The following is a 26014-nucleotide window of genomic DNA, read 5'->3' as shown; positions in this document are numbered from 1 at the left end:
GATGTTTGCTGCCGAGAAAGTTCCATCAGAATTGAAGGCAGCAATTTCGATTTAAACCCGTTTCATTGCTGCACTGGTCGCGCTCTCAGCCGATCGCGGATATTTTCTCTGTTTTTTGACTGAAATTTGAAATCAAATCAAACTTTCTGATTCATTCCCGATTCAGGCCTGAGCAGGGCAGCAGAGCGATCCTGTGACAGGGAAATCTTTGAATTTTACACAAGAGGGACTCTGAAATCCGGCGATCAAAAAGGAGTTAGATGAGGTCCTTACTACTAGGGGGATCAAGGGATATGGCGAGAAAGCAGGAATGGGGTACTGAAGTTGAATGTTCAGCCATGAACTCATTGAATGGCGGTGCAGGCTAGAAGGGCCGAATGGCCTACTCCTGCACCTATTTTCTATGTTTCTATGTTTCTATGACACACAAACACAGTGACATTAGTCTAACCCGCCCGTCCCTTTAACACACTCTCGCTCACACAATGTTGAAATCTGCACATTCACAGCACAAACTGTTCCCAGATTTACAGTTCCCAGCACAGCTTTTCCTCTCCGCTCGGCTGTGCTGCCGATTCTCGGGTCAGTTGTAGTTTCCCAGCTCAGTAAGTGTTAAACACTCTGAGGCCGGCGCTCCTCGCAGTGTCTGTTCCCAGATTCAGGGGCAGGAGCCAATCACAGCTGTGGCTGGCTTAACCCATTTCTGCTTTTAAATTGTTATATTGTTCGAATGCAGAAATATGTTTGACTAACATGAAAATACAAATTATGAGCTCACCGCCCCTGCAACCTCTCTTTGTCTCTCTCTCCTCCGAAATTGAGGAACATATAACAGTAACTGGTGTCCTATCCATCCCATACTCAACACCCAGAGATGGCTATTAGAGAGAGAGACAGACACAGTATCAGTCTTAAACTCCCGAACTGTGTCTCCATATTACGCTCAATAACATTATCACACATTAATGTACAGCACCAGTGGAAAAGACACAGAGACAGACACAGTATCAGTTTTACACTTTGTATCAGTGTCTCCATAATACGCTCAGTAACAGTGCCACGCCTTCACGTATTGCATCAGAGAGAGAAATAGAGACATTATCAGTCTTGCACTTCCAACAGTGTTTCAACATCACGCTAAATAACAGTCTCCCGCCTTCACAACCAGTACAAGAGAGAGCGGATAGAAACTGAGAGGCAGAGAGGGGAGAGGGCTGAGCGAAAGACAGGAGAGTGCGAGGTAGGGCGGTGAGACACAGAAAGACATGCACAGTCTCAGTTCCAGATTGACCTGTGAAGTCCCGTTTTATTCTGAAAGATCCCATTGGAGAGACAGAAGATGCAGTCTCCTCTCTCACTGATATTGTACCAGAGACAGATGCATTATTAATCCCACACTGCGGGACAGTGTCAGAGAGTGAGAGAAACAATGTCACACATTTATCACTCGCTTGCCTGTTGTACTCTCTGCAATCTTGCAGCTCAGGGCCATAAGAACATAACAAATCGGAACAGGAGTAGGCCATTTGGCTCCTCGAGCCTGCTCTGCCATTCAATAAGATCATGGCTGCCTCCTCCCCATAACCATTTATTCCCGTATCGCTCAAAAATCTGTCTATCTCCGCCTTAAATATATTCAATGACACAGCCTTCACAGATGTCTGGGGCAGATAATTCCATAGATTTACAACCCTCTGAGAGAAGAAATCCCCCCTCATCCCAATTTTAAATGGGCAGCCCCTTATTCTAAGACTATGTGACCTAGTTTTAGTTGCCCCATGTGGAAATATCCTCTCTGCATCCACCTTGTCAAGCCCCTCATTATCTTATAAGTTTCAATAAGATCACCTCTCATTCTTCTGATCTCCAATGTGTACGGACCCAACCTACTCAAACCTTTCCTCATAAATCAACCCCCTCATCTCCGGAATCAACTGATTGAACCTTCTCTGAACAGCCTCCAAAGTAAGTATATCCTTCCTTAAATATGGAGACCAAAACTGTACACAGTACTCCAGGTGTGGCCTTACCAATACCCTGTACAGTTGTAGCAGGACTTCTCTGCTTTTGTACTCTATCCCCCTTGCAATAAAGGCCAACATTCCATTTGACTTACTGATTACTTGCTGTACCTGCATTCAAACTTTTTGTGTTGCATGCACAAGGACCCCCAGGGCTCTCTGCACTGTTGCACGTTGCAATTTATCTCCATTTAAATTATAATTTTATTTTCTATTATTTCTGCCAAAATGGATAACCTCTCATTTTCCCACATTATACTCCATCTGGAAGTGGACCTGAGTCTATGATCAGATCAGCCATGATTGTATTAAATGGTGGAGCAGGCTCGAGGGGCCATATGTCCTACTCCTGCTCCTATTTCTTATGTTCTTAGGTTCTTATCTGCCAAATGTTTGCACACTCACTTAGCCTGTCGAGATCCCTTTGCCTATCTACTGTGTCCTCATTACAATTTACTTTCCCACCCATCTTTGTATCATCAGCAAACTTGGCTAAATTAAACTCGGCCCCTTCATCCAAGTCATTAATATTGATTGTAAATAGTTGAGGACCCAGCACCGATCCCTGTGGCACCCCACTCATCACTGTTTGCCAACCGGAAAATGACCCATTTATCCTGACTCTCTGTTTGCTGTTAGTTAGCCAATTCTCTATCCATGCTGATATATTGCTCCCAATCCCATGAACTTTTATCTTGTGCAGTAACCTCTTATGTGACACCTTATCGAATGCCTTCTGGAAATCCAAATACACCACATCAACAGGTTGCCCCTTAATCTACCCTGCTTGTCACATCCTCAAAGACCTCCAGCAAATTTGTCAAACATGATTTCCCTTTCATAAAACCATGCTGACTCTGTTTGATTGAATCATGCTTTTCCAAATGTCCTGCTTCTGCTTCCTTAATAATGGACTCCAGCATTTTCACAGCAACAGATGTTCGGCTAACTGGTCTATAGTTTCCTGCTTTTTGTTTGCCTCCTTTTTTGAACATTTGCAATTTTCCAATCTGCTAGGACCTACCCAGAATCCAGGGAATTTTGGTAGATTACAAACAATGCATCCACTATCTCTACAGCCACATTTCTTAAGACCACAGGATGTAAACCATCAGGTCCAGGGGACTTGTCTGCCTTTAGTCCCATTATTTTACCGAGTACTGCTTCATCAGTGACAGTGATTGTAATAAGTTCCTCCCTACCTATAACCTCTTGATTGTACACTTCGATATTACTCACAGTGAGAGTGTTTCAACTAATCTCGGACTGTTTCTGTCAGATATTAACTCCTGCACGGTCCCAGCAAACACTCCCACTCCCTCGTCCCTCCGATGTTTCTGCAGGATTGCTTTGTGAAGACGGACTCATGGAGAGAGAAACACCCTGCAAAGAATGATCCCAAATTGAGCATCTCCAAGGGACAAGGCTCCCAGCTTTAATCATTATCTGTCCTTTCCCCCCAGGCCCAGTTCCTTTGTCAGATTCTGATAAAAGTAAATTGGGAAAGGTGCACTTTGATTTTTACAGGCTGAATTATTGCAGAGAGCTGCGCTTGCGCGGCTCAGCCCCGCCCCCTGTGTCGATTCCCAGTGAGCAGAAGAGCGCATGCGCCCTCCCCTCCCCCAGTCCTGCCTGTGATTGCCATTCACTCAATGAGCGGAAGAAGATGGTTTCAAAAAGCCGGGAATGGAGAGCCCGCGGCCCCGGGGTAAGGCAGCGAGCAGCAGCCTCCTTACAGCAGCGCAGCGCATTGGGAGCGTGTCCGCAGATGGGCTCAGAGACCGGCACTGAGTCCGGGGGGAGTCGGGGGCTGTGTGTAAGGGGCGGAGTGGAGCAAGAACCAGTGTCAGTGCGTGGTGTGAGTGGGGGGAGGGAGAGGCCATTCTCGGGCTGTGTGTGGACAGTGTGTGTCCAGGGGGAAGGGAGACAGAATGGGCAGAATCTGCTGTTAACAATCATTGCTGCTTTCTCTCTCCTAACCAGGACTGAACGATCCTGGTTTAGTTCCGTCGGGGGCTGTTTGTTTGTCAGAGGCAGAGTGGAGCAGGAACTAGTTCCGGAACATGGAGTGAGTGGGGGAAGGGAGAAGCCATTCTCGGGCTGTGTGTGGACAGTCTCTTACTTTCTACTTGAGGATAAAATGGTCCTCTGATGACTCTGGTTGTAAACAGTTCTTACAGTAGCATCTCATGGTTCTCCGCAGGCCGTTGCACATAAACCAATGAACGTTACTTGGTAAAGTTTGCTTGATGGCTCCTGCATAAGGATGCAATCGTTTCCACTTCAGTCCCTCGCTCCTGATCTTTGGGCCCCCTGTGCGGAGGGGAGCAGGCAGATCGGAAGGCCCCCTCGTAGGACTGCTCTTGGGCATGGCCAAGGCGGCCATTAACCGGTCCAGGCCACGGGCGGTCAAGGGGGTGTTCAGCTCGACTGCCTGCCTCTCTTTCACGGTTATGTTCGAGCCAGGGTGTCCCTGGAGATGGAGCACGTGGTGTTCACCGGTACGCTCGCGGCCTTCCGTGAGAGGTGGGCGCCAGAGGGATTGGAGTGCATCATCACCCCCAGGAACCAAATTTTAATTTAATCCATTTAATGCCAAAGTTAAATGTGTCTGTTTTAATGCCCCTTTAATAAGGGGGCACTTGATTTATTGTTTTACTAAAATATTTGTGTATACAGTGTGGGGTAACAGTGAAAGTAAATCACCTCGCTCTTTCAAATCATTGCTGCTTTCTTTCCCCAAATCAGTAGTGAATGTTCCTGATTCAGTCCCAATCTCACCGTGTCTGTTGTTCTTCGACAGTGAACAGTGGAAACACACCCTGACGGTGAGGATGTGAGGAGTTTCACAAAGTGTATCGATTGCAGACACCAGGTGAGGAATGTGGGAGAAGACATTTCAAGCATCGGTTATTTTGTTTTGCTGCATTGAGTTGTCCAGAACCGTGTTGCTGGTGATCGAGAGCCTGTCGCTCCCTCAGATACATCAGGATCCGGGCTCTGTGACATTCTGTTAACTACACAGGCCCTCAACTCAGTTTCAAAAGTCTGAAAACAATTGTTGTACCGCCCAGGTAGTATAGTTATATTCCAGGAAGAGATTCAGAATTTTACAAGTAGTCCCATGGGAGTGGGAGATATAAACCTGAACTGTTCCAATCGGGTGCTCCTATTCATGGACCAGTGCTGTTTGTATCATGGTTTCCCCTCTCCAGATACTTTACTTTATTATAAATAAACATGTTAATTATAACTTTACTTTTTATATTCTCCCACTCACCTGTCCATATCATAACTAATATTGTTCTCGTATTATTATTCTCAGAGAGAAGTACTTCACTGAGCCTGAATAAATGTGATCTTTCCTCCACCCGGAACACAAGGAACAGTGCTGTCCGCTCCTTCTCACTCACAGTAAGTATATTATCACTGACAGAGCGCAGAGACACAAAACTGGTCTCAATCCTATTGTCATAGGCAGCAGAAGCTGTCAGTCCCACAGTGATCTGAATTCCCAGAGTTACATTACGAATCCCACAGTCACTTGGAGCAGTACAATAAGATGTTGTTTCAAAGTCCAAACATATTGCACTGAGAGACAGATCAATTTTCACTCACTTACTCACAAACACAGAAACAGATAGACACTGACACAGTGTCAATCCACACTGCTGGCATACACGGACTGTCAACCAGTGCAGACAGCTCCTTCCCACACACAGTAAGTACATTATCACTCACAGAGCGCAGAGACACAGAACTGGCCTCAATCCTATTATCACAGGAAGCAGAAGCAGTCAGTCCCACAGTAATCCACAGTACAAGAGTTACATTGTGAATCTTACAAGGAGCAGTAGAATCAGACGCTGTTTCATCATTGAAACAGATCAAACTGACATGTAGATTAAACACCCGCACTCACTTGCCAGAAACTGTCAGGTAGAGAATAAAACACACAATCACATACCTTAATATATAAGTTAGAAAGTAAAAACCATACTCTCATATCAGAAGCTGACGGGTACAGAGCAAAAGCAATAATCACGTATCAGGAAAGGAGAGATTCAGTATTAAGCCATCTCGAATATACCAGAAAATGACAGGTGCAGAATAAAACCCACACTCCCATACCATAGACTGACAGATACAATCTACAACCCACACCCACATAGATGAAAGTGACACGCACAGAGTAAACTCCACACCAGGGAGTGACAGGTAGAGTGTAAATCCCAGAGTCACATGTCAGAAAACAGAGGTAAAAAGTAAAACTGATACTTGCATTGCAGAATCTGACAGTTTCTGAGCTAAAGACATATTGCCATCTCATAAACTGGCAGATGCAGAGTGAAACCCACACACACCTATCAGAAAGGTAAAACCTTTACTCACATATCAGACAAATTCAGGTAGAACATAAAACAGATATTCACGTTCACATACCAGAGACGGGCAGATACAGAGTCAATCCCTGCTCATATAGCAGGAACTGACAGGTACAGTCTAAAACATACACCCAAATTGCAGGAACTAATAGGTGCTGATTAAACCCAGATGAACACACCAGAAACTGAGAGGCACAGATTAAACCCCCACACACATACCTAAATCTGACAGTTACAGAAATATACACAGACTCGCATATGAAAGACACATACAGTATAAAGCCCATATTCATGTATCATACATAAAAGCTGACAGTTACAAGTTAAACTACCACTCATAAGCCAGAAACTGACAGGTACAGATTAAACCAACACTCACATATCAGAAACTGACAGGTTCAGAATAAAATCCACAATCACATACCAGAAACTGACCAGTACAGATTAAAACAATACTCATATACCAGAAACTGACGGGAACAGATTAAAACACACACTCAGATATGAGAAACTGACAGGTACAGAATAAACCCAACTCTCACATACCAGAAACTGACAAGTACAGATCATATCAGTCTATTGTATGTGAATGTGCGTTAAGTACAGAATAAAACACACCCTCATATATCAGAAACTGACCAGCAGAGATTAAGCACCACACTCATCTATTGAATCTCACATATCAGAAACTGACAGGTAAAATAAAACCTACACTTAGATACTGACAGATACAGAGTAAATGCCACATTCGTGTTCTAGCGAAAGATACATACAGTGTAAATTACTAACCCACTAACTTGAAATCAACAGGTGCAGAATAAAGTACCCAATCACATACCAGAAAGTGACATGTACAAAGTAAAACCCACACTCACCTAACAGATACTGACAGATAGAAGAAAGACCATCCTCACTTCCCAGTTATTGACTGGAACAGGGTTATAACGTCTCGCCCATACCTGAAACTGGCAGATACAAAGGAAAAGCAACTTCCAATTAAGCAGAAACTGGCAGTTATAGGGTAGGACACTCACTAACATATCAGAACATAACAAGGAAAGAATAAAACCCAGACTCCCATAACAGATTCAGAGAAAAGCATATACGCACATACCAGAGACAGACAGATACAGTGTGAACTCACACTCACATACCAGAGACAGATAGATACAGAATGAACTCACATTCACAGACCAGAGACAGATAGATACAGAATGAAACTCCCACTCACACCAGAGACAGATAGGTACAGAATGAACTCACACTCACATACCAGAGACAGATAGATACAGAATGAACTCACACTCACAAACCAGAGACAGATAGATACAGAGTGAAACTCACACTCACAAACCAGAGACAGATAGATACAGAGTGAAACTCACACTCACATACCAGAGACAGATAGGTAGAGAATGAATTCACACTCACAAACCAGAGACAAATAGGTACAGAATGAACTCACACTCACATACCAGAGACAGATAGATACAGAATGAAACTCCCACTCACATACCAGAGACAGATAAATACAGAATGAACTCACACTCACATATCAGAGACAGATAGATACAGAGTGAACTCACACTCACAAACCAGAGACAGATCGATACAGAGTGAAACTCACACTCACATACCAGAGACAGACAGGTAGAGAATGAATTCACACTCACAAACCAGAGACAAATAGGTACAGAATGAACTCACACTCACATACCAGAGACAGATAGATACAGAATGAAACTCCCACTCACACCAGAGACAGATAGATACAGAATGAACTCACACTCACATACCAGAGACACATAGATACAGAGTGAAACTCCCACTCACATACCAGAGACAGATAGATACAGTGTTAACTCCCACTCACATACCAGAGACAGAAAGGTACAGAGTGAAACTCCCACTCACATACCAGAGACAGATAGGTACAGTGTGAACTCCCACTCACATACCAGAGACAGAAAGGTACAGAGTGAAACTCACACTCACATACCAGAGACAGATCGGTGCAGAATGAACTCACACTCATATAAGAACATAAGCAATCGGAGCAGGAGTTGGCCATTTGAGGAACAGGCTAAAGCTTCATTTGGAAAGACAGGGATTAATCAAGGACAGTCAGCATGGATTTGTTAAGGGAAGGTCATGTCTGACTAACTTGATTGAATTTTTCGAGGAGGTCACCAGGAGGATCGATGAGGGCAGTGCATGTGATGTAGTGTATATGGATTTTAGCAAAGTTTTTGATAAGGTCCAACATGGCCAACTGATCACGAAAGTAAAAGCCGATGGGATCCAGGGCAAAGTGGCAAGTTGGATCCAAAATTGGCTCAGAGGCAGAAAGCAAAGGGTAATGGTTGATAGGTGTTTTTGTCACTGGAAGGATGTATCCAGTGGGGTTCCGAAGGGCTCAGTGTTGGGTCCCTTGCTTTTTGTGGTATATATCAATGACTTGGACTGGAATGTTGTGGGTATGATTAAGAAGTTTACAGCTGGCAGTAAAATAGGCTGTGTGGTTGATTAATGAAGAAGAAAGCTGTGGATTGCAGGAAGATATCAATGTACTGGTCAGGTGGGTGGAGCAGTGCCAAATGGATTCAGTCCAGAGAAGTGTGAGGTCATGCATTTGGGGAGGGCTAACAAGGCAAGGGAATACACATTAAATGGTACGACACTGAAAAGTGTAGAGGAACAAAGGGACCTTAGAATACATGTCCACGGATCCCTGAAGATATCTGACCAGGTAGATAAGGTGGTTAAGAAGGCATATGGAATACTTGCCTTTATTAGTCGAGGCATAGAATACAAACGCCAAGGAGGTTATGCTTGAACTGTATAAAACACTGGTTAGGCCGCAGCTGGAGTACTGTGTGTAGTTCTGGTCACCACATTACAGTAAGGTGTGATGGCACTGGAAAGGGTGCAGAGGAGATTTACAAGAATGTTGCCTGGACTGGAGAATATTGGCAATGAGGAAAGATTGGAGAGAGGAGGCTGAGGAGAGACCTGATTTAAGGTGTAGAAAATTCTGAGGGTTCTGGATAGAGTGGAAAGGAAGGACTTGTTTCCCTTGGCAGAGGGGTCAACAACCAGGGGACATAGATTTAATGTAATTGGGGGGAGTTTAGAGGAGATACGAGGGGAAATGACTTCACCCAGCGGGTAGTTGGGATCTGGAACACACTGCCCGAAAGGGTGGTAGAGGCAGAAACCCTCACTACATTTAATACTTGGATGTGCACTTAAAGTGCCGTAACCTTCAGGGCTACGGACCAAGAGCTGGAAAATGGGATTAGGCAGGATAGCTCTTGGTCGGCCGGCGCGGACGCAATGGGCCAAAATGGCCTCCTTCCATGCTGTAAATTTCTATGATTCTATGATTTGCCCCTCGAGCCTGCTCTGCCATTGAATTAGATCATGGCTGATCTTCTACCTCAACTCCGTTGCCCGCACTATCCCCATATCCCTTGCTTCCCTTAATATCAAACAAAATGTCAATCTCAGTCTTGAATACACTCATCACCTGAGCATCCACATCCCTCTGGGATAGAGCATTCCAAAGATTCACAACCCTATCAGTGAAGACATTTCTCCTCATGTCAGATCTAAATGGCTGAGCCCTTATTGTGAGTCTAACACTCCTAGTTCTGGACTGTCCATCCAGTGGAAGCAACCTCTCAGCATTTACCCTGTCAATCCCCCTCAGGGTCTTATATGTTTCAATAAGATCACCTCTCATTCTTCTCATCTCCAAGTGTATAGACCCACATCTTTCACCTTCCTAAGTGCTTGCTGTACCTACATGTTAACTTTCAATGTTTCGCGTACAATGGCACTCAACTCCCCCTGAATTGCAACATTTACTAATCTCTCAGGTTTTAAACAATATTCTGGTTTTCTATTCATATAAAGTAAAACCTCCACTCATACCAGAAACTGACAGATACAGAGTAATACCCACACTCGCGTACCAGAAAATGAGAGTTACAGAATAAAACCCACAAATGTAATTCCAGAGACAGACAGGTACAGAGTAAAACCCACATTCTCATTTCAGACACTGACAGGTACATAATAAAACCCACATTCACAGACCAGAAAGAGAAGATACTGGAAAAAAAATAATACACACAAAGCAGGGACTGACGGATAAAGACTAAAACCCACACTCACGTAAACCTCTCTCTTCCACAGCAGAAATTGACAGGTAGAAAGGAAAACCCACACTCATGTAGTGGTAAATGAATGGTACAGAGTAAAACTCACTCACTCATCAGAAACTGACAGGTACAGAGTGGAACCCACATTCACAAACTAGAAACTGACAGTTACAGCGTAAAACCCACTCTCACTTTTCACAACCTGACAGTTAGAGTAAAACACAGATTCGCATATCAGAAACTGACAGGTAGATTAAGTCCCACATTCGCAAACAGAAACTGATAGATACAGAGTAAGCCACACACCCACTTAGCTGAAATCAGCTGTTACATAATAAAATGCGCACTCACACACCAGAACTGGTGCAGAGTGAAACTCACTCACATACCAGAGACAGATAGATACAGAGTGAAACTCACACACTCTGTGTTGTACCATTATTTTATAAAAGGGCGATAGCAGAATGAATAAATCGACTAAATTAACACTGTGGTTTCCTCTTAAAAGAGCCGTTGCTTTTTTAATGCTTTTTCCTGTGTTGTGAATTTATTTGCAATGGTCACCGCCTTTGTCCCATTCCGACACGGCGTGCTTGGCCAGCTCCCCGGGCAGCACCAGACTCACAGCGGTCTGGGTGTGGACACAATCCACAACAGCCAAACTATTGGAGGTCGGTGCCATCTCCTGGCTGCCAGCCAGTAGTACAACAAGTACATTAATGATTTAGACGAGGGGATTAAATGTAGTATCTCCAAATTTGCGGATGACACCAAGTTGGGTGGCAGTGTGAGCTGCGAGGAGGATGCTATGAGGCTGCAGAGTGACTTGGATAGGTTAGGTGAGTGGGCAAATGCATGGCAGATGAAGTATAATGTGGATAAATGTGAGGTTATCCACTTTGGTGGTAAAAACAGAGAGACAGACTATTATCTGAATGGTGACAGATTAGGAAAAGGGGAGATGCAAAGAGATCTGGGTGTCATGGTACATCAGTCATTGAAGGTTGGCATGCAGGTACAGCAGGCGGTTAAGAAAGCAAATGGCATGTTGGCCTTCATAGCGAGGAGATTTGAGTACAGGGGCAGGGAGGTGTTGCTACAGTTGTACAGGGCCTTGGTGAGGCCACACCTGGAGTATTGTGTACAGTTTTGGTCCCCTAACCTGAGGAAGGACATTCTTGCTATTGAGGGAGTGCAGCGAAGGTTCACCAGACTGATTCCCGGGATGGCGGGACTGACCTATCAAGAAAGACTGGATCAACTGGGCTTGTATTCACTGGAGTTCAGTAAGAATGAGAGGGGACCTCATAGAAACGTTAAAAATTCTGACGGGGTTAGACAGGTTAGATGCAGGAAGAATGTTCCCAATGTTGGGGAAGTCCAGAACCAGGGGACACAGTCTAAGGATAAGCGGTAAGCTATTTAGGACCGAGATGAGGAGGAATTTATTCACCCAGAGAGTGGTGAACCTGTGGAATTCTCTACCACAGAAAGTTGTTGAGGCCAATTAACTAAATATATTCAAAAAGGAGTTAGATGAAGTCCTTACTACTTGGGGGATCAAGGGGTATGGCGAGAAAGCAGGAATGGGGTACTGAGGTTGCATGTTCAGCCATGAACTCATTGAATGGCGGTGCAGGCTAGAAGGGTCGAATGGCCTACTCCTGCACCTATTTTCTATGTTTCTATGTTTCTATAATCATTCATCAGTAACTGTTTTAAGCTGGAGACAAATAACCTGAACACCTTGTTTACGTTCAGATTACAATGATTGCAGTTAGTCCTGACTAAAGCTCCAAAGACCCATGGTGAGTGGTCTGTCAATACAGAGGCTTACATGTTAAACTTAGTGTGATGGTGCTATAGTGATGAGCATAGCTGTCTTCCCAGGGGTTGACTCAGGTTTCATTCTTGGCCAGCACAAACAGGCTCCATTTAATACAGTTTATGTCACCATGTCGCAGTTTAGAACCGAACACGAGTGCCTTCCAGCAAATGCCATTTCTCTAACATTTACAAAGCACATTCATCATCCATTTATTTATCACATAAAATTGAGGTTTCATTTATTTTTGGTGATAACTATTGTTTAATCTATAGGGGACTGAAGAAAAAGTAACTGGGGTGAGGACTCAGTCCAGACTTTAAACTAATAAATGGGGTGAGGGCTCGGTCCAAGCAAGATTACTATTCACAGTGACCATTTGTAATTGGAGGGAAGGTGTCCCAGCACCGTTCTTACATTCTGATTAAAATGATTGCACAGCAATTTATTTGTCCCGCTGAAGACCCGTAAGAAGCAGTTTGTCTGCAAAATGACTGCTGTGTGGGCGATGGTGGTATAGTGCTGAGCAGAGCTGCCTTTCAAGCAGTTGACCCGGGTTCGATTCTTGGCCATCTCAACCGAGGTACTTTTAATATCCGTTGCAGGTCAGAACTGAATTATGGGATCTTGCAGCAGGATTTTACAACAAGACAATTGTCAATCCCATTTGAAAATTAAAATTAACAAAATTAAACTAAAAGGGACTTCAAACTAATAAATGAGTACTCAGTGAAAAACTATAGTAAAAATGGTAGTTAAATGTCCAAAAAATGGGTGAAGAGCAGAGTTCGGGTCCCAAACAGTGGCAAGGATACTCCAAGTGAAGGTAATAGTAAAACAACAAATGTAGTTACAGCAGCAGTGACAGATAAGAAAGGTGTTGAATTAAACGGTATGAGATAGGCGGCATCAATTCTCAATTAAGCAGAAACTGTCAGGTACAGAGGAAGACCCACACTCACATTTCTGAAACTGGCAGATAAATAGAGAAAATCCCACCCTCACATACCAGAGACAGATATATACCTGGAAAATCCCACCCTCACAATCCAGAGACAAATTTATACAGGGAAAATCCCAAACTCACATACCAGAGACAGATATATACAGAGAAAATCCCACCCTCACATAGCAGAGACAGATATATACAGAGGAAATACCACCCTCACATACCAGAGACAGATGTATACAGAGAAAATCCCACCCTCACTTACCAGAGACAGATATATGCATAGAAAATCCCACCCTCACATACCAGAGACAGATGTATACAGAGCAAATCCCACCCTCACATACCAGAGACAGATATATACAGAGAAAATCCCACCCTCACTTACCAGAGACAGATATATGCATAGAAAATCCCACCCTCACATACCAGAGACAGATATAAATAGATAAAATCCCACGCTCACACACCAGAGACAGATATATACAGGGAAAATCCCATCCTCACATACCGGAGACTGTCTACATACAGAGAAAATCCCACCCTCACACACCAGAGACAGATATATACAGAGAAAATCCCACCCTCACAGACCAGAAACCGATATATACAGAGAAAATCCCACCCTCACATACCAGAGACAGATATATACAGAGAAAACCCCGCCCTCACATACCAGAGACAGATATATACAGAGGAAATCCCACCCTCACATACCAGAGACAGATATATGCATAGAAAATCCCACCCTCACATACCAGAGACAGATATATACAGAGAAAATCCCACCCACACACACCAGAGACACATGTATACAGAGAAAATCCCACTCTCACACACCAGAGACAGATATATACCTGGAAAATCCCACCCTCACATACCAGAGACAGATATATACAGAGAAAATCGAACCATCACAAACAAGAGACAGATATATACAGAGAAAATCCCACCCTCACACATCAGAGACAGATATATACAGAGAAAATCCCACCCTCACAGACCAGAGACCGATATATACAGGGAAAATCCAACCCACACACACCAGAGACAGATATATACAGGGAAAATCCCACTCTCACATTCCGGAGACTGTATAGAAACAGGGAAAATCCCACCTTCACACACCAGAGACAGATACATAGAGAAAATCGCACACTCACAAACCAGAGACAGATATATATTGGGAACATCCCACCCTCACATACCAGAGACTGATATATAGAGAGAAAATCCCACCCTCACATACCAGAGACAGATATATACAGAGAAAATCCCACCCTCACACACCAGAGACAGATATATATTGGGAACATCCCACCCTCACATACCAGAGACAGATATATACAGAGAAAATCCCACCCTCACACACCAGAGACAGATATATATTGGGAACATCCCACCCTCACATACCAGAGACTGATATATACAGTGAAAATCCGAACCTCACGCACCAGAGACAGATATATACAGGGAAAATCCAACCTTCACATACCAGAGACAGATATATACAGGGAAAATTCCATCCTCACGCACCAGAGACAGATATATACAGAGTCAATCCAACCCTCACACACCAGAGACAGATATATTCAGGGAAAATCCCACCCTCACACACCAGAGACAGATATATTCAGGTAAAATCCCACCATCACACACCAGAGACAGATATATTCAGGGAAAATCCCACCATCACACACCAGAGGCAGATATATTCAGGGAAAATCCCAACCTCACACACCCGAGACAGATATATTCAGGGAAAATCCGAACCTCACGCACCAGAGACAGATATATACAGGGAAAATCCAACCTTCACATACCAGAGACAGATATATACAGGGAAAATTCCATCCTCACGCACCAGAGACAGATATATACAGAGTCAATCCAACCCTCACACACCAGAGACAGATAGATTCAGGAAAAATCCCACCCTCACACACCAGAGACAGATCTATACAGGGAAAATCCCACCCTCACACACCAGAGACACATATATACAGAGAAAATCCAACGCTCACACACCAGAGACAGATATATATTGGGAACATCGCACCCTCACATACTAGGGCTGATATATACAGTGAAAATCCGAACCTCACGCACCATAGACAAATATATGCAGGAAAAATCGAACCCTCACATACCAGAGACAGATGTATACAGGGAAAATACCACTCTCACACACCAGAGACAGATATATACAGGGAAAATTCCATCCTCACATACCAGAGACAGATATATACATGGAAAATCACAACATCACACAGCAGAGACAGATATATACAGGGAAAATCACACCCTCACACTCCATAGACAGATATATACAGAGAAAATCCCACCCTCACACACCAGAGACAGATATGTACAGGGAAAATCCCATCCTCACATACCGGAGACTGCCGACATACAGAGAAAATCCCACCCTCACACACCAGAGACAGATATATACCGGGAAAATCCCACCCTCACACGCCAGAGACAGATGTATACAGGGACAATCCCACACTCACATACCAGAGACAGATATAAGCATGGGAAATCCCACCCTCACACACCAGAGACAGATATGTACAGGGAAAAACTCACCCTCACATACCAGAGACAGATATATACAGAGAAAATCCCACCCTCACATACCAGAGACCGATATATACAGGGAAAATCTCACCCTCACATACAAGAGACAGATCTCGACCGAGAAAATCCCACCCTCACACACCCGAGACAGATATATTCAGGGAAATCCTACCCTCACACACCAGAGACAGATATATACAGAGAAAATCCCACCCTCACGTACCGGAGACAGATCTCTACCGAGAAAATCCCACCCTCACACACCCGAGACAGATATATTCAGGGAAAATCCCACCCTCACACACCAGAGACAGATATATTCAGGGGAAATCCCACCATCACACACCAGAGACAGATATATTCAAGGAAAATCCCAACCTCACACACCCGAGACAGATATATTCAGGGAAAATCCCAACCTCACACACCCGAGACAGATATATTCAGGGAAAATCCCACCTTCACACACCAGAGACACATATATACAGAGAAAATCCCACGCTCACACACCAGAGACAGATATATAGAGGGAAAATCCCAACCTCACGCACCAGAGACAGATATATACACGGAAAATCCCATCCTCACATACCGGAGACAGATATATACAGGGAAAATCCCATCCTCACATACCAGAGACAGATGTATAGAGGGAAAATATCACCGTCCCACACCAGAGACAGATATATACAGGGAAAATCCAAACCTCACATACCAGAGACAGATATATACAGGGAAAATCCCACCCTCACACACCAGAGACAGATATATACATAGAATATCCCACCCTCACACACCAGAGACAGATATATACAGGGAAAATCACACCCTCACATACCAGAGACAGATGTATAGAGGGAAAATCCCACCCTCACACACCAGAGACAGATATATACAGGGAAAATCCCATCCTCACATACCGGAGACTGCCGACATACAGAGAAAATCCCACCCTCACACACCAGAGACAGATATATACAGGGAAAATCCCACTCACACATTCCTGAGACTGTATAGAAACAGGGAAAATCCCACCTTCACACACCAGAGACGGATATATACCGGGAAAATCCCACCCTCACACACCAGAGACAGATATATACAAGGAAAGTCTCACCCTCACATACCAGAGACAGATATATACAGAGAAAATCCCACCCTCACATACCAGAGACAGATATATACAGAGAAAATCCCACCCTCACATACCAGAGACAGATATATCGAGAAAAAATCCCACCCTCACATATCAGAGATAGATCTCTACAGAGAAAATCCCAGCCTCACACACCAGAGACAGATATATTCAGGGAAAATCCCACCCTCACACACCAGACACAGATATATACAGGGAAACTCCCACCCTCACACACCAGAGACAGATATATACAGAGAAAATCCCACCCTCGCATACAGAGACAGATATATACAAAGAAAATCCGACCCTCACATACCAGAGACAGATATATAAAGAGAAAATCCCACTCTCACACACCACAGACAGATATATACAGGGAAAATCTCACCCTCACATACCAGAGGCAGATATATACATAGAATATCCCACCTTCACACACCAGAGACAGATATATACCGGGAAAATCCCACCCTCACACGCCAGAGACAGATGTATACAGGGACAATCCCACCCTCACACACCAGAGACAGATATCAGCATGGCAAATCCCACCCTCACACACCAGAGACAGATATGTACAGGGAAAAACTCACCCTCACATACCAGAGACAGATATATACAGAGAAAATCCCACCCTCACACACCCGAGACAGATATATTCAGGGAAAATCCCACCCTCACATACCAGAGACAGATATATACAGGGAAAATATCACCGTCCCACACCAGAGACAGATATATACAGGGAAAATCCAAACCTCACATACCAGTGACAGATATATACAGGGAAAATTCCATCCTCACACACCAGAGACAGATATATACAGGGAAAATCCCACCCTCACATATCAGAGACAGATATATACATAGAATATCCCACCATCACACACCAGAGACAGATATATACAGAGAAAATCCCACCCTCACATACCAGAGACAGATATATCGAGAGAAAATCCCACCCTCACATATCAGAGATAGATCTCTACAGAGAAAATCCCAGCCTCACACACCAGAGACAGATATATCGAGAGAAAATCCCACCCTCACATATCAGAGATAGATCTCTACAGAGAAAATCCCAGCCTCACACACCAGAGACAGATATATTCAGGGAAAATCCCACCCTCACACACCAGACACAGATATATACAGGGAAACTCCCACCCTCACACACCAGATACAGATATATACAGAGAAAATCCCACCCTCACATACCACAGACAGATATATACAGGGAAAATCCCACACTCACACACCAGACGGATAGATACAGAGAAAATCCCCTCCTCACATAGCAGACAGATATATAGAGAGAAAATACTACCTTCACACACTAGAGACAGATATATACAGAGAAAATTCCACCCTCACATACCAGAGACAGATATATACAGAGAAAATCCCACCCTCGCATATCAGAGACAGATATATACAAAGAAAATCCGACCCTCACATACCAGAGACAGATATATAAAGAGAAAATCCCACTCTCACACACCACAGACAGATATATACAGGGAAAATCTCACCCTCACATACCAGAGGCAGATATATACATAGAATATCCCACCTTCACACACCAGAGACAGATATATACCGGGAAAATCCCACCCTCACACGCCAGAGACAGATGTATACAGGGACAATCCCACCCTCACACACCAGAGACAGATATCAGCATGGCAAATCCCACCCTCACACACCAGAGACAGATATGTACAGGGAAAAACTCACCCTCACATACCAGAGACAGATATATACAGAGAAAATCCCACCCTCACACACCCGAGACAGATATATTCAGGGAAAATCCCACCCTCACATACCAGAGACAGATATATACAGGGAAAATATCACCGTCCCACACCAGAGACAGATATATACAGGGAAAATCCAAACCTCACATACCAGTGACAGATATATACAGGGAAAATTCCATCCTCACACACCAGAGACAGATATATACAGGGAAAATCCCACCCTCACATATCAGAGACAGATATATACATAGAATATCCCACCATCACACACCAGAGACAGATATATACAGAGAAAATCCCACCCTCACATACCAGAGACAGATATATTCAGGGAAAATCCCACCCTCACACACCAGACACAGATATATACAGGGAAAATCCCACCCTCACATACCAGAGACAGATGTATAGAGGGAAAATCCCACCCTCACACACCAGAGACAGATATATACAGGGAAAATCCCATCCTCACATACCGGAGACTGCCGACATACAGAGAAAATCCCACCCTCACACACCAGAGACAGATAAATACAGGGAAAATCCCACTCACACATTCCAGAGACTGTATAGAAACAGGGAAAATCCCACCTTCACACACCAGAGACGGATATATACCGGGAAAATCCCACCCTCACACACCAGAGACAGATATATACAAGGAAAATCTCACCCTCACATACCAGAGACAGATATATACAGAGAAAATCCCACCCTCACATACCAGAGACAGATATATCGAGAGAAAATCCCACCCTCACATATCAGAGATAGATCTCTACAGAGAAAATCCCAGCCTCACACACCAGAGACAGATATATTCAGGGAAAATCCCACCCTCACACACCAGACACAGATATATACAGGGAAAATCCCACCCTCACACACCAGATACAGATATATACAGAGAAAATCCCACCCTCACATACCACAGACAGATATATACAGGGAAAATCCCACACTCACACACCAGATGGATAGATACAGAGAAAATCCCCTCCTCACATAGCAGACAGATATATAGAGAGAAAATACTACCTTCACACACTAGAGACAGATATATACAGAGAAAATTCCACCCTCACATACCAGAGACAGATATATACAGAGAAAATCCCACCCTCGCATATCAGAGACAGATATATACAAAGAAAATCCGACCCTCACATACCAGAGACAGATATATAAAGAGAAAATCCCACTCTCACACACCACAGACAGATATATACTGGGAAAATCTCACCCTCACATACCAGAGGCAGATATATACATAGAATATCCCACCCTCACACACCAGAGACAGATATATACCTAGAAAATCCCACCCTCACACGCCAGAGACAGATGTATACAGGGACAATCCCACCCTCACACACCAGAGACAGATATATACAGGGAAAAACTCACCCTCACATACCAGAGACAGATATATACAGAGAAAATCCCACCCTCACACACCCGAGACAGATATATTCAGGGAAAATCCCACCCTCACACACCAGAGACAGATATATACAGGGAAAATCCCACCCTCACATACCAGAGACAGATATATACATAGAATATCCCACCCTCACACACCAGAAACAGATATATGCAGGGAAAATCCCATCCTCACATACCGCAGACTGCATATATACAGGGAAAATCCCACCCTCACACACCAGAGACAGATATATATACAGGGAATATCCCACCCTCACATACAGGAGACAGATATATCCAGGGAAAATCCCATCCTCACATACCGGAGACTGTGTATATATTATAAAATAAAAACCTCACAAACCCGAGACAGATATATACAGGGAATATCCCACCCTCACACACCAGAGACAGATAAATAAAGGGAAAATCCCACCCTCACACACCAGAGACAGATATATACAGGGAAAATCTCAGCCTCACATCCCAGAGACAGATTATTTACAGAGAAAATCCCACCCTCACACACCAGAGACAGATATATACAGAGAAAATCCCATCCTCACACACCAGAGACAGATATATTCAGGGAAAATCCCACCCTCACACACCAGAGACAGATATATTCAGGTAAAATCCCACCATCACACACCAGAGACAGATATATTCAGGGAAAATCCCACCATCACACACCAGAGGCAGATATATTCAGGGAAAATCCCAACCTCACACACCCGAGACAGATATATTCAGGGAAAATCCGAACCTCACGCACCAGAGACAGATATATACAGGGAAAATCCAACCTTCACATACCAGAGACAGATATATACAGGGAAAATTCCATCCTCACGCACCAGAGACAGATATATACAGAGTCAATCCAACCCTCACACACCAGAGACAGATAGATTCAGGAAAAATCCCACCCTCACACACCAGAGACAGATCTATACAGGGAAAATCCCACCCTCACACACCAGAGACACATATATACAGAGAAAATCCAACGCTCACACACCAGAGACAGATATATATTGGGAACATCGCACCCTCACATACTAGGGCTGATATATACAGTGAAAATCCGAACCTCACGCACCATAGACAAATATATGCAGGAAAAATCGAACCCTCACATACCAGAGACAGATGTATACAGGGAAAATACCACCCTCACACACCAGAGACAGATATATACAGGGAAAATTCCATCCTCACATACCAGAGACAGATATATACATGGAAAATCACAACATCACACAGCAGAGACAGATATATACAGGGAAAATCACACCCTCACACTCCATAGACAGATATATACAGAGAAAATCCCACCCTCACACACCAGAGACAGATATATACAGGGAAAATCCCATCCTCACATACCAGAGACAGATGTATAGAGGGAAAATATCACCGTCCCACACCAGAGACAGATATATACAGGGAAAATCCAAACCTCACATACCAGAGACAGATATATACAGGGAAAATCCCACCCTCACATACCAGAGACAGATATATACATAGAATATCCCACCCTCACACACCAGAGACAGATATATACAGGGAAAATCACACCCTCACATACCAGAGACAGATGTATAGAGGGAAAATCCCACCCTCACACACCAGAGACAGATATATACAGGGAAAATCCCATCCTCACATACCGGAGACTGCCGACATACAGAGAAAATCCCACCCTCACACACCAGAGACAGATATATACAGGGAAAATCCCACTCACACATTCCTGAGACTGTATAGAAACAGGGAAAATCCCACCTTCACACACCAGAGACGGATATATACCGGGAAAATCCCACCCTCACACACCAGAGACAGATATATACAAGGAAAGTCTCACCCTCACATACCAGAGACAGATATATACAGAGAAAATCCCACCCTCACATACCAGAGACAGATATATACAGAGAAAATCCCACCCTCACATACCAGAGACAGATATATCGAGAAAAAATCCCACCCTCACATATCAGAGATAGATCTCTACAGAGAAAATCCCAGCCTCACACACCAGAGACAGATATATTCAGGGAAAATCCCACCCTCACACACCAGACACAGATATATACAGGGAAACTCCCACCCTCACACACCAGATACAGATATATACAGAGAAAATCCCACCCTCACATACCACAGACAGATATATACAGGGAAAATCCCACACTCACACACCAGACGGATAGATACAGAGAAAATCCCCTCCTCACATAGCAGACAGATATATAGAGAGAAAATACTACCTTCACACACTAGAGACAGATATATACAGAGAAAATTCCACCCTCACATACCAGAGACAGATATATACAGAGAAAATCCCACCCTCGCATACAGAGACAGATATATACAAAGAAAATCCGACCCTCACATACCAGAGACAGATATATAAAGAGAAAATCCCACTCTCACACACCACAGACAGATATATACAGGGAAAATCTCACCCTCACATACCAGAGGCAGATATATACATAGAATATCCCACCTTCACACACCAGAGACAGATATATACCGGGAAAATCCCACCCTCACACGCCAGAGACAGATGTATACAGGGACAATCCCACCCTCACACACCAGAGACAGATATCAGCATGGCAAATCCCACCCTCACACACCAGAGACAGATATGTACAGGGAAAAACTCACCCTCACATACCAGAGACAGATATATACAGAGAAAATCCCACCCTCACACACCCGAGACAGATATATTCAGGGAAAATCCCACCCTCACATACCAGAGACAGATATATACAGGGAAAATATCACCGTCCCACACCAGAGACAGATATATACAGGGAAAATCCAAACCTCACATACCAGTGACAGATATATACAGGGAAAATTCCATCCTCACACACCAGAGACAGATATATACAGGGAAAATCCCACCCTCACATATCAGAGACAGATATATACATAGAATATCCCACCATCACACACCAGAGACAGATATATACAGAGAAAATCCCACCCTCACATACCAGAGACAGATATATCGAGAGAAAATCCCACCCTCACATATCAGAGATAGATCTCTACAGAGAAAATCCCAGCCTCACACACCAGAGACAGATATATCGAGAGAAAATCCCACCCTCACATATCAGAGATAGATCTCTACAGAGAAAATCCCAGCCTCACACACCAGAGACAGATATATTCAGGGAAAATCCCACCCTCACACACCAGACACAGATATATACAGGGAAACTCCCACCCTCACACACCAGATACAGATATATACAGAGAAAATCCCACCCTCACATACCACAGACAGATATATACAGGGAAAATCCCACACTCACACACCAGACGGATAGATACAGAGAAAATCCCCTCCTCACATAGCAGACAGATATATAGAGAGAAAATACTACCTTCACACACTAGAGACAGATATATACAGAGAAAATTCCACCCTCACATACCAGAGACAGATATATACAGAGAAAATCCCACCCTCGCATATCAGAGACAGATATATACAAAGAAAATCCGACCCTCACATACCAGAGACAGATATATAAAGAGAAAATCCCACTCTCACACACCACAGACAGATATATACAGGGAAAATCTCACCCTCACATACCAGAGGCAGATATATACATAGAATATCCCACCTTCACACACCAGAGACAGATATATACCGGGAAAATCCCACCCTCACACGCCAGAGACAGATGTATACAGGGACAATCCCACCCTCACACACCAGAGACAGATATCAGCATGGCAAATCCCACCCTCACACACCAGAGACAGATATGTACAGGGAAAAACTCACCCTCACATACCAGAGACAGATATATACAGAGAAAATCCCACCCTCACACACCCGAGACAGATATATTCAGGGAAAATCCCACCCTCACATACCAGAGACAGATATATACAGGGAAAATATCACCGTCCCACACCAGAGACAGATATATACAGGGAAAATCCAAACCTCACATACCAGTGACAGATATATACAGGGAAAATTCCATCCTCACACACCAGAGACAGATATATACAGGGAAAATCCCACCCTCACATATCAGAGACAGATATATACATAGAATATCCCACCATCACACACCAGAGACAGATATATACAGAGAAAATCCCACCCTCACATACCAGAGACAGATATATTCAGGGAAAATCCCACCCTCACACACCAGACACAGATATATACAGGGAAAATCCCACCCTCACATACCAGAGACAGATGTATAGAGGGAAAATCCCACCCTCACACACCAGAGACAGATATATACAGGGAAAATCCCATCCTCACATACCGGAGACTGCCGACATACAGAGAAAATCCCACCCTCACACACCAGAGACAGATAAATACAGGGAAAATCCCACTCACACATTCCAGAGACTGTATAGAAACAGGGAAAATCCCACCTTCACACACCAGAGACGGATATATACCGGGAAAATCCCACCCTCACACACCAGAGACAGATATATACAAGGAAAATCTCACCCTCACATACCAGAGACAGATATATACAGAGAAAATCCCACCCTCACATACCAGAGACAGATATATCGAGAGAAAATCCCACCCTCACATATCAGAGATAGATCTCTACAGAGAAAATCCCAGCCTCACACACCAGAGACAGATATATTCAGGGAAAATCCCACCCTCACACACCAGACACAGATATATACAGGGAAAATCCCACCCTCACACACCAGATACAGATATATACAGAGAAAATCCCACCCTCACATACCACAGACAGATATATACAGGGAAAATCCCACACTCACACACCAGATGGATAGATACAGAGAAAATCCCCTCCTCACATAGCAGACAGATATATAGAGAGAAAATACTACCTTCACACACTAGAGACAGATATATACAGAGAAAATTCCACCCTCACATACCAGAGACAGATATATACAGAGAAAATCCCACCCTCGCATATCAGAGACAGATATATACAAAGAAAATCCGACCCTCACATACCAGAGACAGATATATAAAGAGAAAATCCCACTCTCACACACCACAGACAGATATATACTGGGAAAATCTCACCCTCACATACCAGAGGCAGATATATACATAGAATATCCCACCCTCACACACCAGAGACAGATATATACCTAGAAAATCCCACCCTCACACGCCAGAGACAGATGTATACAGGGACAATCCCACCCTCACACACCAGAGACAGATATATACAGGGAAAAACTCACCCTCACATACCAGAGACAGATATATACAGAGAAAATCCCACCCTCACACACCCGAGACAGATATATTCAGGGAAAATCCCACCCTCACACACCAGAGACAGATATATACAGGGAAAATCCCACCCTCACATACCAGAGACAGATATATACATAGAATATCCCACCCTCACACACCAGAAACAGATATATGCAGGGAAAATCCCATCCTCACATACCGCAGACTGCATATATACAGGGAAAATCCCACCCTCACACACCAGAGACAGATATATATACAGGGAATATCCCACCCTCACATACAGGAGACAGATATATCCAGGGAAAATCCCATCCTCACATACCGGAGACTGTGTATATATTATAAAATAAAAACCTCACAAACCCGAGACAGATATATACAGGGAATATCCCACCCTCACACACCAGAGACAGATAAATAAAGGGAAAATCCCACCCTCACACACCAGAGACAGATATATACAGGGAAAATCTCA

The 26014-nt window shown here is 43.8% G+C and overlaps 2 protein-coding genes across 2 annotated transcripts in view; one reads left to right on the top strand and one right to left on the bottom strand.

The window, feature by feature from the left end:
- LOC139248263 (zinc finger protein 551-like) overlaps positions 1-26014 on the bottom strand; it is a 359795-nt gene that overhangs the window by 178016 nt on the left and 155765 nt on the right. The window lies entirely within an intron of this gene.
- LOC139248273 (zinc finger protein 214-like) overlaps positions 5350-26014 on the top strand; it is a 55650-nt gene continuing 34985 nt past the window's right edge. Inside the window, exon 1 of the mRNA XM_070872056.1 lies at positions 5350-5435. The gene's annotated coding sequence lies outside the window, so the exon portion shown is untranslated. The remainder of the gene's footprint in view (positions 5436-26014) is intronic.

Source organism: Pristiophorus japonicus, unplaced genomic scaffold, assembly GCF_044704955.1.
Source record: "Pristiophorus japonicus isolate sPriJap1 unplaced genomic scaffold, sPriJap1.hap1 HAP1_SCAFFOLD_29, whole genome shotgun sequence".
In the NCBI taxonomy this organism is placed as follows: domain Eukaryota; kingdom Metazoa; phylum Chordata; class Chondrichthyes; family Pristiophoridae; genus Pristiophorus; species Pristiophorus japonicus.
Note: the sequence above shows the minus strand (reverse complement) of the source record. Positions and strands in the feature narration are given on the sequence as shown.